This window comes from Rhododendron vialii, chromosome 7a, assembly GCF_030253575.1.
Source record: "Rhododendron vialii isolate Sample 1 chromosome 7a, ASM3025357v1".
NCBI classification, from domain to species: Eukaryota; Viridiplantae; Streptophyta; class Magnoliopsida; order Ericales; family Ericaceae; genus Rhododendron; species Rhododendron vialii.
Window position 1 is genome coordinate 4105295 of NC_080563.1, and position 14121 is coordinate 4119415.

Sequence of the window (14121 nt, forward strand, 5' to 3'; positions counted from 1 at the left end):
GAAGAGAGAACAACCTGTTACCTGCTATGCCATTTTTTTATTTTATTAATTGGTTTAATAAATGGGTGGTCCGGATTATTTACTTTGAAATCCAAGGGTTTAAAATCATGATGCGTACGGTACACCCTTTAATAAGAGGTGTGTACCATAGGACTACCCTATCTCTAGTTAGTATCAGCTTTAGAAGTATTTACCGATAATAGAGAGCAACATGTGAATAGTATTTTTCAACAGCAATAATAGAATAAAGTTTGATGGAAGAGAATTGAAACATGTGACGATGCGTCCCACAAAAGCTTGGCCCGCACGCGCCTTACTCTCAAGGGGAGAAAGAAAAAATGATTTCCCTGAACATTTTTACAATTAAATGCAATAAAATCCATGAAAAAAGATTGTCTCCTGGCCGGTAGATCGTACAGTTAGGAGTATATCGCAATTGTTAGTAATATTTAGTTTTATTTGTTAATTTTAAACTTGGAATTTCTCAGATTATTGAAATATGTATGGTTGATAAAAGAAGAAAACTGCTGCGTAGTCTCCCAAGGTTCTTAGAACTAAGATGGCATCTTGAAACGTACGACTTAGACCTCGCGACTTGAAAATGCGATTTTTGAAGAATAAAACAAGTCCGCGAGCGAGAGACAAGAGCGGGCGTGGGAAACGCGAGTTATACTTCGCACTTTCAATGTGAGAAGTATCAAGAAGAAGGCTTCTCTCCGTTTTTGGCAATTTTCAATCTTATTTTCGAATTACGTTGCCGATCCGATTTGTCCACATTGTATAAATTATTGAGTAAAATGTTTTTGTAAAGTATGAATTCAATTGAGTACTAAATGATTATTAATTGGAGAAGAAAGATCCCCCGAAAAATTGAAAAAAAGTTCTCGTGCTACACTTGATTACAACCCTTATGATATGAACGGATGGTGTTTCGTGTATGACTTAGATCTCGCGTCTTAAACATACGATTTTTGAAAGAAAAAACAAATAAAGCGGGCGTAGGAAACGCGAGTTATTCTTCTCATCTTAAACATGCGAAGTATGAAGAAGAAGGCTTCTCTCCGTTTTAGGGAATTTTCAATCTTATTTTCGAATTACCTTGACGATCCGATTTGTCCACATTGTATAAATTGTTGATTAAAATGCTTCTGTAATGTATGAATTCAATCAAGTTCCAAATGATTATTAATCGGAGAGGAAAGATCCCTCAAGAAAATGAGAAAAAGTTTGCTAAATACACTTGATTACAACCCTTGTGACATGAAACTCTCCTCTTCCGTTTTTGGAAATTTTGGGCCTTATTTTGGAATTTTTTTAATGATCCAATTTGTCCACATTGTAGAACTTATCAATTAAAATGATTTCTTAAGATTTCAAGTCAATCGGATACTCTTTGGTATCTAATCGGAGAATATATATGTCGAAAAAAATTGGGAAAAAATGAGCCGGCAACACTTGATTACAACTCGAAAAGGCTTTTTTTCTCCCGCATTCTCGTGTCCGTCGTAACAACGCCGCCCATCCAAGTCGACCTTTACCGTCCCCGTCCGATCCGAGTTCCGATCACTGAGTCAGCCGGCCGAGGTGTGTTGGTGTCTCTCTCTCTCTTTACAACAACGGGTGTTTACCATCTGTGCCTAAAAGTCTCAGAAACAGAACCACATTTACAGCTAAGAATGTGAGGGAACAATCTAATAAGGTATAATGGGTGGTTGTTGCATCTAATTCAATTTCTATTGGCGCACATTCTAATAGCTTTTCGGGTTTTGATTTTATATGGCTTACGACATTAGAAATCGATGCAAGGTATATGCCTCCCACGTGTTTGACATTTGGCTTTTCGCCATGAGCACTTGCCTCGTGTTCTTGCATAAGATGGTGAGCAAGAGAATAGCTAGAAGCATGTAAGGTGGTGAAACTGAAGGTGGATGTGGACTGTGATGGATGCATGGAGAGAATTTTGAAGGCTATCACGAATACAAGGTATTCTCATGATTGCATCTCATATACCTTTGATTGAGTCCAAATATGTGCTAGCTTTACTTTTTGGGGGAGGTAAAATAATTTTATTGCTAACAAAAAGTTAATTTTCCTCCAACGGAAAATACCTACCCTGTAGAATATGCTTTCCAATTTTTCAAGAGGAAGAAACAGTCAGCTGAGTTTGCTGATAGTATGTTGAAGCTTGCTAGGGCATTTCCTAAGGTTTTGAGGTACTTGCAAAGAGACAAGGCTGACAATTTGGTGAATTTTTTGAAAACGGCTTCTACGAATACCAGGTGTTTGTTAGTTGAACTGAATGAACGATTGCATCTTGGATCACATATTTCAAATGATCACATTTGAAAGTGGGGTTTTTATGGTTCTTTACCAATTTGATGAAAAAGAAGAGTTTTTCATATTTTCCTATAACTGTAAAGACAGTGAGCTTGTGTGTGTGTGTGTAGTAACAACTTTAATGGCGTAAAGAGGTATGGGAGAATCATATACAAATGAAAGAGGAAACGAAAGAGACCAAATAAATGAGGAAACAACAACGGAATAAAGACACCGGGCATAAGAAAGAGAAATCAAACGATGATAAAAACACCATTTCTACGACCATGAGCACGATGGAAGGTATGCAGCTTGCGTAGGTAGTTTTTTTGAATTTTTCATCTTTTCTTTTAGATGCCTTTTGCACTTCTAATCCTGAGGTTAATTTTTTATGAGTTTGTTATGACTCAATATTATTATTCAACTCAAGCATCTAAACTTCTTGTTGCGTTTCTTTGTGTGAAGATTGAAGGACATATTTTAGGAAGTATATTAAGCTAAGTGGAAATCAAAGTATGAGTCTGCTGGGAACCAATTTTTACTTTTCTATTTGGCAATTCTGGTGAATGCCATAAGCCATGGACTTGAATTGATTTAATTTGGCAGGCACTTCATTGATGACATGGTTGTTTATGCTCTTAATAGCGAAGGATGTTATGTATGGGCATGCAAAAACTATGACGGGATGTACAGAGTGATATCTAGCCACAAGGTTTGTGTGTAAGACTGGAGAGGACCTTTGGCGTCAACAATTGTTCAGATTATTATAATCTACGTTGCTTAGTTTGACGACCAGGACTGGATGTGCTACTAATTGAAGTGTTAATCTTTTTAACTTTAGTGCTATATTTGATCTCAAATTTCTAGCTGCATTCTTGCAGGGTTTGGATCTCTTAATCTGATGATATTTCCTGGTATGCTTCTTTTCCAACAGACACCTATATCCAGTTCTAAACAAAATGAATGATGGTCCAAATAAGATAACTTCCTGTTATGGAGATATTCAACGAATAGTTACTTGAACATCTATTTAGTGAAGTTTTATAGTCTTGAATGTGTTGGTGGGAGAGAAGTTTCACGTACTTACTCAAACACATAAATATTTCACACTTCCACATGAAAGAAATTACAAAGCTTTTGGGAAAAGAAAAAAAAATACCCTTCACTTTTTTTCCTATTCTCACAAACAAACCCACACAATACAAAGACACGAATACATGCATTATATGAACTCCAATTTGCATCTACTTCGACAGCCACATAAACACCTCCTTAGTAGGTTTATCATCAAATGCAATTCCTTTGGGGAACCTTGGGCCACTCTCTAACCACCAATAATGCCACCTTTTCTTTTTCTTTTTTTTCAGAATAATAATGCCCCTCAATAATTCAATTTTTGGCTTTAGCCTGTAAAATCAAGTTTACCTCTTGACAAAATGCATGCCCTATTAGTTTTTTTCCCTTTGGATCGGCAAAAGTCAGTAATGTTTGAATAGTTAGATAGCACCTTAGATGAGTTGAACTCCTAACCTAAGTGCACTCCTAATGCCATTGGGCCAAAAGCCTCTTGGCATGCATGCTATAGTAGTTAGACATCTGTTTTGTAGAAGTTATGTTTCTGATGGTCGTAAGCTTAACAGTCATGAATTGAAACAAGATTTTGAGATTTTATGTAAATATGCCTTGGATTCGGTGTGTGGAAATGGAAAATGAAATGAGATTGAGCCCTTCATGTGTAGTTGGATACTCACCCATCAAGCATATCACTAGTTTGGTTTAAGAAATGCTCTACAGAATCCCGTAAACATAGGTTTACCCCAACAAGGGACACTAATGCCTCCAACACTTAGACATGTACCGCTCCTGACACCTGTACTAGGGTCTATATAAAATAGTTTGGCTCATGACGAATGTTGATGTGTTGGTCACATGTTGCAACTGGATTTGCTGAGTTTTCTGTACGAATGTTGATGTGTTGGTCACATGTTGCAAATGGATTTGATGAGTTTTCTCCTGAAACATTAATATGTGTAGTATATATGCCTTTTTCATTTGTGGAGTTTATTCCTAGATATGTTGAATCGTCTGCGAACATTTTCTTTGTTTTCATTTAACTTGCCAGTTTTATGTCGTCGGGGTCCCAATGTTGAAGGAATTGTGGTTTCAGGCCATGCCATTCTGAGATGTAGTCTCAAAAGGTTGAAATCATAAACTCTAGGGGACGTAACTTGAACTTGATTTGTAATACATCTCGCCAATATATTATCTAATTCAAGTTCAAGTTCCATCCCATGGAGGAAGTTGCTATCCCTTGGAGGACCATGGAGCGTAAGGGGAACCAATTCCGTGAGCATTTGGTTATGAAAGCATCAGCAGCAAAGCCCATTTTAGTAATAGCTTTGCCAAGTACTTAGACCAAGGATCCTATTACAAATGTGAGGTTCGCTGACTTTAAAGTGTGGGGCTCGAAGGTAATCACAATTCCTAAAGTTGCAATTTTTATTTGAACATTAGACTTGTATCCACCTCTCAAGATTCATATGGTTGCTGCTTTTGAATCCAATCAAGGGTCTTTTCTTCGTTTAATTTGGGAGAATAGTTCCGTTTTGGGTCCCACGATATTGTACTTTGTTTGGTCCAAAGGGATCTATCAGGCTTGCTAAGTTACAACCAGTGCTGGTTTTGTTGCTAAGCGGTGTTTGATATATCATTACCTTTCCGAACAGGATATGTTATATGAAGAGGCAACATACTTGGGAGGTGATCCATGTTGTCGAGATGTGCAAAAGCTAATTCGTAGACATAATGGATTCAAACCCGTATCTAACTCATGGTTGTAAAAGGTGGCATAATGGAAGGTTATCCATTGGACGAATTGAGATTTTATCTGTTTTTATGTGTTCCTCAAAATAGGACACATGTTAGGCACCTTGATACATCCATCATGTAGATAACAGGATTTCTATTGTTACAAGGCTTGGGCCGGGGGGGGGGTGGGGGGGGGGGGGGGTGGGGGGGTGGGGATCAGGGGTGGTTTGGGTGGGTGGGTTGAGTCTCTTGGACCCCAGGACTTCCCCTGTAACCCTTAAACTGCAACTAAAGTAATTGTGTCTCAAACCAGCTGTGAACCGGGTTGAGTCTCTTGGACCCCAGGACTTCCCCTGTAACCCTTAAACTGCAACTAAAGTAATTGTGTCTCAAACCAGCTGTGGTTCATAGGCCTTTCTAATGTCTCAGCCTTATTTTGATCTTGTGTGATTTCGCGGTAATTTGTTGTTCCCTAATCCCTATCACTTCTGTGCTCTCATTTTTTCTTGCAGGCGGTGATGAAAGTTACTCCTCGTCAGCTGGAAACAGAGCTTCTGTAGGAAGGCATAAAACGGCTTGGTGATCTGCCGTCATATAACCTTCTCAAGAGATACTGAGAGAGATTTAGAGCAATATGGTCAAGATTTGTCGTGTACCAGTTTTCCTCAAATTAAAGTAGGATGTCAAGTTTGTGTTACCAGGATGCAGTTTTAAAAGAAAAAGATGTCCTCCCGTGAAGGCAGGTTGTTTAAGACTTCTCATTAGCAATGGTAGGAGTTATATGTCCACTCAGCGGCAGTTTCTTAGTTGGGTTTTAGAAGGTACTGGATTGTTCAGGCCTGGGAGACGTGCTATGTTTGATGTCTTTGAGAGAAGTTAGTTTCTAGGAGTAACTAATGTTTTTGTACTTGTGGTTTGTAGTGATGATAGGGATCAGCTTTCGGTAGTCTACATTGGGCAACTTTGATATCTTCATTTGAGTTTGATAAAGGAGAGATTAGCCAGAATCGAGTCGAATGATCAGGCTAACTTAGATGTCTAGTACTTGCATGCGTGAGATTTGTTGTCGATTTTTTTTTACACCCTCGATGAGGAGACAAGTTTGCAGTGGAATGTGCTTATTTGACAGAAAATTTCAGTTGGATGAGGAGAAAAAACATGGAATTTATTCAGGCTTAAAATATGTTCTTCGAAAGATGTACAAGGGATAGAGAGGCTCCCTACTCCCTCGATATCTCAGTGGAAAGAAGTGACTTTTGGTCACTCGTCGAATCATTATCTCTCTTATCTTTTGTTGTTCTTAGGATGAGCCCATGAGGATTGCAAAAGGTGTCAAGACGCGTAGAATATTAGTTGGATGGGTCAAATGACAAAGTGCTTCGGGGGTGTTGTGTGATCGCAGAATTCTCAAAACTAGCCATATTATAAGACCAGTCATGGTACATGATGACCATTCTCTTTCACAATTATAGTTGGCCATCGCAGCAGACTTGAATTGACACAATTTTTTGCCAAACTCATTAATCTGTGAAGATTTCATCCAAAAGATCAGGTCTCCTCATATGTTTGATGAAGCCAAGTTTTTGTAGAAAACGTGAGAATCTATCAGCACGTGAAGAAGGTATCTCTAGTCAGTATCAGCTTTGAAAGTATTTACTGATAATAGAGAGCAGCATGTGGATAGTACTCTTCAATAATAGAATAAAATTTGATGGAAGAGAATCGAAGCATGTGACGATAGGGCCCACAAAAGCTTAGCCCGAACACGCCTTATTCTCAAGGAGAAAAAGAAAAAAAGATTTCCTCAAACATTTTCACAATTAAATGCAATAAAATTCATGAAAAAGGATGTTCAATTGTTCATAAAATCCATGAAAAAAGTTTTGTCTCCTGGCCGGTAGTTAGTGATTGTACAGTTTGGAGTCTATCGCAATTGTTCATATTTAGCTTTAATTTGTTTAGACTTCCGCTGTGCTGTGTTGTAGTTGATGTTGATCCTTGGAAATATTATTAATGGATAAAAAATGCTGATGTTTAGATTTCAGTTTAGGTTATTCGTTGGACTATAGATCGATGTGGTTGCCGGGATGCTCGTCACGTGTCGTACCGCGATGGGCCGCTCAGGTGCTAATCGGGACGGGACGTGACACTAACACACATATTCATGCTCGACACTTGAACTTGAGTCCATGTAACATAGGGCACGACAACAGGAAGTTAGTTGTAAATTTGTACGAAATGACTAATCTTTCTACAAAAATATCCCCGTCTAATGATGACAAATGCAGAGATTGCTAAGGCTAAATATGACTATATTTCCATGTCAACACCTTTTTTGCTAAAACCTTGTACACATAATCCACTAGACTGATTTGTCTATAATCCTGCAGTCTGATTGGATTCACACACTGGAACCAGAGTAACTGCAACCAGAATTTAGCCCTTCTGCAATCTTACTCACCATTTGCAAAAAAAAGGGTAAAAACCCACTAAGGAATTGAAGAAACAACCCTTTTCAACATAAATTTCTACGGTTTTGCTATTGTCAGCTCACTTGGCTGACGATAAGTATACTAGAAAACAAGAAAAATACGTAATTCTGCGTACTTTTTGCACCCTTTAATACACATTCATATACTTATTATTGTCAACCCATTGGACTGATTTTAGAATTTTCCAAATTTCTAACATTTCTTGATGGCTAGCATGTTAAATTTCCTTTCATCTTCCTCCCCCAATTTAACTGGAAAAATCATTATCAAGTCTAGGTTTTCTTCTTCTACAACTCTCTCTGAGTATACCTTCTGATAATTTTAAACTTGGAATTTCTCAGATTATTGAAATATGGTTGATAAAAAAGAAGAAAACTGCTGCGTAGTCGCCCAAGGTTTAATAAGAGATAAGACCTCGCGACTTGAACATGAAGAATAAAACAAGTCCGAGAAACAAGTTAAGCGGGCGTGGGAAACGCGAGTTATACTTCGCACTCTCAATATGACAAGTTTCAATAAGAAGGCTTCTCTCCGTTTTTGGCAATTTTCAATCTTATTTTAGAATTACGTTGCCGATCCGATTTGTCCACATTATATAAATTGTTGAGTAAAATGTTTCTGTAAAGTATGAATTCAATCAGGTACTAAATGATTATTAATCGGAGAAGAAAGATCCCCCAAAAAATTGAAAAAAAGTTAGCTAGCTACGCTTAATTGCAACCCTAATGATATGAACCGAAGTTGCGTCGTACGACTTAGACCTCGCGTCTTTAACATGCGATTTTTGAAGGAAAAAAACCAGTAAAGCGGGGGTAGGAAACGCGAGTTAGCCTTCTCATCTTAAACATGCGAGGTATCAAGAAAAAGGCTTCACTCCGTTTTTGGCAATTTTCAATCTTATTTTCGAATTACCTTGAAGATCTGATTTGTCCACATTGTATGAATTGTTGATTAAAATGTTTCTTTAATGTATGAATTCAATCGAGTACCAAATGATTATTAATCGGAGAAGAAAGATCTCCCAAAAAATGAAAAAAAGTTAGCTGAATACACTTGATTACAATCCTTATAAAATAAACTCTTCTCTTCCGTTTTTTGAAAATTTCTGCCTTATTTTGGAATTTTTTTATGATCCAATTTGTTCACACAGTAGAATTTTTCAATTAAAATGATTTTGTAAGATTTCAAGTCAATCGGATTCTTCTTTGTATCTAATCGGAGAATATATATGTCAAAAAAAAATTGGAAAAAATGAGCCGGCAACACTTGATTACAACTTGAAAATGAGTCGTCCGATCCGAGTTCCGATCACTGAGTCAGCCGGCCGAGGTGTGTTCGTGCTTCTGTGCCTAAAAATCTCAGAAACAGAACCACATCTACAGCTAAGAATGTGAGGGAACAATCTAATAAGGTACAATGGGTGGTTGTTGCACATTCTAATAGCTTTTCGGGTTTTGATTTTATGATGCAAGTTATATGCCTCCTACGTGTTTGACATTTGGCTTTTCGCCATAAGCATTTGATTGAGTCTTTGGGGGGAGGTAAAATAATTTTATTGCTAACTTATAGTTTTCTCTTAGAAACTTAGGAGTATTTGCTAACAAAAAGTTAATTTTCCTCCGATGGAAAATACCTACCCTGTAGAATATGCTTTCCAATTATTCGAGAGGAAGAAACAGTCAGCTGAGTTTGCTGATAGTATGTTGAAGCTTGCTAGGGCATTTCCTAAGGTTTTGAGGTACTTGCAAAGAGACAAGGCTGAAGATACTAGGCCTTACATAGTCAGTCAGTCAGTCTACAGTTTGGCCTGGTGGGTCACCTGACAATTTGGTGAATTTCTTGAAATTGGCTTCTACGAATACCAGTTGTTTGTTAGTAGAACTGAATGATTCTTGGATTACATATTTCAAATGATCACATCTAAAAGTGGGGTCTTTATGGTTCTTTACCCATTTGATGAAAAAGAAGAGTTTTTCATATTTTTCTACAACTTCAAAGACAGTGAGCTTGTGTGCGTGGGCGAGCGTGTATAGTAACAACTTTAATGGCATAAGCCGTAAATAGGTATGGGAGAATCATATACAAATGAATGAGGAAAAGAAAGAGACCAAAGAAATGAGGAAACAACAACGGAATAAAGACACCAGGCATAAGAAAGAGAAAACAAACGATGATAAAAACACCGTTTCTACGACCATGAGCACGATGGAAGGCATGCAACATGCTTAGGTTGTTTTGTTGAACTTTTCATCTTCATTTCTTTTAGATGCCTTTTGCACTTCTAATCCTGAGGTTAATTTTTTATGAGTTTGTTATGACTCAGTATTATTATTCAACTCATGCATTTAAACTTCTTGTTGCATTTCTTTGTGTGAAGATTGATGGACATATTTTAGGAAGTATATTAAGCTAAGGGGAAATCGAAGTATGAGTCTGCTGGGATATGGTGAGTGGCTGACTATTCGAACCAATTTTTACTTTTCTATTTAACAATTCTGGTGAATGCCATAAGCCATGGACTTGAATTGATTCAATTTGGCAGGCACCTCATTGATGACATGGTTCTTTATGCTCTTAAGAGCGAAGGATGTTATGTATGGGCATGCAAAAACTATGACGGGATGTACAGGGTGATATCTTGCCACAAGGTTTGTGTGTAAGACTTTAGAGGACCTCGGCGTCAACATGCAATTGCGCAGATTATTGTAATCTATGTTGCTTAGTTTGACGACCAGGACTGGATGTGCTACCAATTGAAGTGTTACTCTTTTAAACTTTAGTGCTGTATTTGATCTCAAATTTCTAGCTGCACTCTTGCAGGGTTTGGATCTCTTGATCTGATGATATTTCCTGGTGTGTTTCTTTTTCAACCGACGCCTATATCCAGTTCTAAACAAAATGAATGATGGTCCAAACAAGATAGCTTCCTGTTATGGAGATATTCAACGAATAGTTACTTGAACATCTATTTAGTGAAGTTTTATAGTCTTGAATGTGTTGGTGGGAGAGAAGTTTCACGCACTTAAACACATAAATATTTCACACTTCCACATAAAAGAAATTACAAAGCTTTTGGAAAGAAAAAAAAAATTACCCCTCACTGATTTTTCCTATTCTCACAAACAAACCCACACAATACAAAGACACAAATACATGCATTATATGAACTCCAATTTGCATCTACTTCAACAGCAACATAAACACCTCCTTAGTAGGTTTATCATCAAATGCAATTCTTTTGGGGCACCTTGGGCCACTCTCTAACCACCAATAATGCCACCTTTTTTTATTTTTCAGAATAATAATGCCCCTCAATAATTCGATTTTTGGCTTTTGCCTCTAAAATCAAGTTTACCTCTCGACAGAATGCATGCCCTGTTAGTTTTTTCCTTTTGGATTGGCGAAAGTCCGTAATGTTGGAATAGTTAGATAGCACCTTAGATGAGTTGAACTCCTAACCTAAGTGCACTTCCGATGCTGTTGGACCAAAATCCTCTTGGCATGCATGCTATAGTAGTTAGACATCTGTTTTGTGGAAGTTATGTTTCTGATGGACATAAGCTTAACAATCATGAATTGAAATGAGAATTTGAGATTTTATGTAAATGTGCCTTTGATTTGGTGTGCGGAAATGGAAAATGGTATGAGATTGATCCCTACATATGTAGTTGAATACTCACCCATCAAGTATATCACTAGTTTGGTTATGAAATGCTCTACATAATCCCGTAAGCATAGGTTTACCCAACATGGGACACTAATAACTCCAACACTTGGACATGTACCACTTTAGACATGTATTGCTCCTATCACCTGTACTTTGGTCTATGTAAAATAGTTTGGTTCATGACGAATGTTGATGTGTTGGCCACATGTTGCAAATGGATTTACTGGGTTTTCTCCTGAAACATTAGTATGTATATATGTATTTTTCATTTGTGGAGTTCATTCCTAGATATGTTGAATCATCTGTGAACATTTTCTTTGTTTTCATTTAACTTGCCAGTTTTATGTTGTCGGGGTCCCAATGACGAAGGAATTGTGGTTTCTGGCCATGCCATGTCTGAGATGTAGTCTGAAAAGGTTGATATCATATACTCTTGGGGACATAACTTGAACTTGATTTGTAATACATCTCGCCAATATATTATCAAATTCAAGTTCAAGTTCCATCCCATGGAGTGAGTTGCTATCCCTTGGAGGACCATGGAGCATAAGGGGAACCAATTCCATGAGCATTTGGTTATGAAAGCATCAGCAGCAAATCCCATTTTAGTAATAGCTTTGCCTAGTACTTAGATCAAGGATCTTGTTACAAATGTGAGGTTCACTGACTATGAAGTGTAGGGCTGGAAGGTAATCACAGTTCCTAAAGTTCCAATTTTTATTTGAACATTAGACTTGTATCCACCTCTCAAGATTCATATGGTTGCTGCTTTTGAATCCAATCAAGGTTATTTTCTTCGTTTAATTTGGAGAATAGTTCCATATTGGGTCCCACAATATGGTATTTTGCTTGGTCCAAAGGGTTCTATCAGGCTTGCTGAGTTACAACCAGTGCAGGGTTTTTTTTGCTAACCGGTGTTTGATATATCATTACCTTTCCGAACAGGATAAGTTATATGAAGGGGAGGCAACATACTTGGGAGGTGATCTGTGTTGTCAAAATGTGCAAAAGCTAATACACCCCTTCCATAGACATAATGGATTCAAATCTGTTTCTAACTCATGGTCGTAAAAGGTGACATAATGGAAGATTATCCGCAGGACGAATTGAGATTTTATTTGTTTAATGTGTTCCTCAAAATAGGACACATGCTCGGCACTTTGGTACATCCATCATGTAGATAACAGGATTTCTATTGTTAACAGGCTTGGGCATGCATCATGTAGATAACAGGACTTCCCCTTCTGAAAAATTGGTCCTTGCTTATAGGCATGCCAATGGGATTAAATTGTGCCCTTGCTAATAGTAATAGCCCATTATTATTCTCAATTCGTAACCCTTAAACTGCAACTAAAGTAACTGTGTCTCAAACCAGCCGTGGATCACAGGCCTTTTTAATCCTTCCTTCTCAATTTATAGTTGCAACTTAAATATTTGGAAACCGAAGTGAAATTGTTTGATTCCAAATTTCCATTTTATTGCTTCACACTTCGCAACACAAATTCTACCCAGTGCATAGGGCCCCTGCTTATTAGAGGATCTAAAACAGGCATAACTAACCACCCTTACTCCCATTTTGTCGGATGGAACTTATATTCATGAGAAGAGATGTTTCAAAAATACAGTGGAAACAATTTTGCAAGGGATACAAATAGTATAAAACCATCTAAAAGTTTTGTCCATTTAAAAGAATGCGGGCTTAACTAGGCCATATGTGGAATTCATCCCTTGTGATCACTGGACTGGACCATTACCCTTTGCCAGAGAAGACCCTAAAAACTGGCTCCTGTAGCGACTGAGAGAAGCCAAACCTTTTATCTATGCTTCTTGGTATTGCCCTAGTAGTCTCTACATTTTGAAATACCTGTAGGACCTTGATTGTATTGGCATCAATGTTTTTTGTTTTTTTTTTAAGTTACTCGATTCTGATCAATTTGATGGTGGTTGCAAAATTGATTTAGATCTTCTCTTATTTTCTGCAGTGCATGTTGGTATTGTCCCTGGCTGAAGAAACACTTATGAAGCTATTGAAATTTGGGTTATCAGTGGAAGGCTTTCCTTTCTCATGAGTAGGACCCCATTTCGGTATTTACATCAGCTACAAACCCAGATGTGACACCTTTTTCCCTTTTTGTTGAATTGGAAAATCAGCCTCTCAAGACTTCTAAGCGGCAGAAGCAAAAGTTCAACTAGATGTTTATCCTCCGGGATACATCCCATAGTTTAGTAAGATTGCTCGGTTTGTTTGATATCTCACTGTTGTTTGCAACATTTCAAACTGATCCCATGTTAAAATCTTGTTTTGTGAATTTCTTTAGAGAACTGTTTTTGGATAATTTTCCTGAAAACACTGCCGCCCATGTTCAGGAAACGATTTTCGATTATGACTCTGAATGAAAAATAAACCATATCAAGAAATTTCGATTCCGGACTTTTCATTTTTCTCTTCTCAGAAACATGAAAAACAAAAGCGAAAAGCGGGTTTCTGAAAGCAATATATACCAATCTTGTTCACAATTGAAAGAGTACTGGACTGGTGATAGAATATTTGAGGAAGTTTTTGGTGGGGGATGGTGAAGTCTCAACTATTAAGACCTTTCCAAAGTTCAACATCTCTGTTTATGAAACGTGGACACAAGGAAACAATTTTGGAGACCAAAGAATGACCCACCAAATATCTGATGCCTCACTCTATCATCATTAGATCTTAGAAGACTTTTGACATTGATTTGAGGGGCATGATTGTTTTATGGAATTCAGCACACATAATGCCCCCCCGCTCTCTCTCCGTGCTTTATTTTATTGCAACTTTGAATATTGATACTGAAATCATGAGAA

General features: G+C 37.6%; 2 long non-coding RNA genes across 5 annotated transcripts; both read left to right on the forward strand.

The window, feature by feature from the left end:
- Positions 1-1290: 1290 nt before the first annotated feature.
- On the forward strand, positions 1291-6305 carry LOC131331823 (uncharacterized). Of its 3 annotated transcripts, XR_009201530.1 has the most exons (7): positions 1291-1699; positions 1794-1983; positions 2120-2619; positions 2923-3028; positions 3198-3230; positions 4439-4787; positions 5637-6305. It is a non-coding gene; the product is annotated as an uncharacterized LOC131331823 (long non-coding RNA). The 3 variants fall into 3 exon arrangements; XR_009201531.1 differs by having other exon boundaries at positions 1313-1699; positions 2448-2619; positions 2923-4787; XR_009201532.1 differs by lacking the exon at positions 2120-2619 and having other exon boundaries at positions 1319-1699; positions 3198-4787.
- A 2628-nt stretch (positions 6306-8933) lies between these two features.
- LOC131331824 (uncharacterized) lies at positions 8934-14121 on the forward strand. 2 transcript variants are annotated; one of them, XR_009201534.1, is made up of 3 exons: positions 8934-9027; positions 9994-11972; positions 13266-14121. It is a non-coding gene; the product is annotated as an uncharacterized LOC131331824 (long non-coding RNA). The 2 variants fall into 2 exon arrangements; XR_009201533.1 differs by lacking the exon at positions 8934-9027 and having other exon boundaries at positions 9542-10062; positions 10159-11972.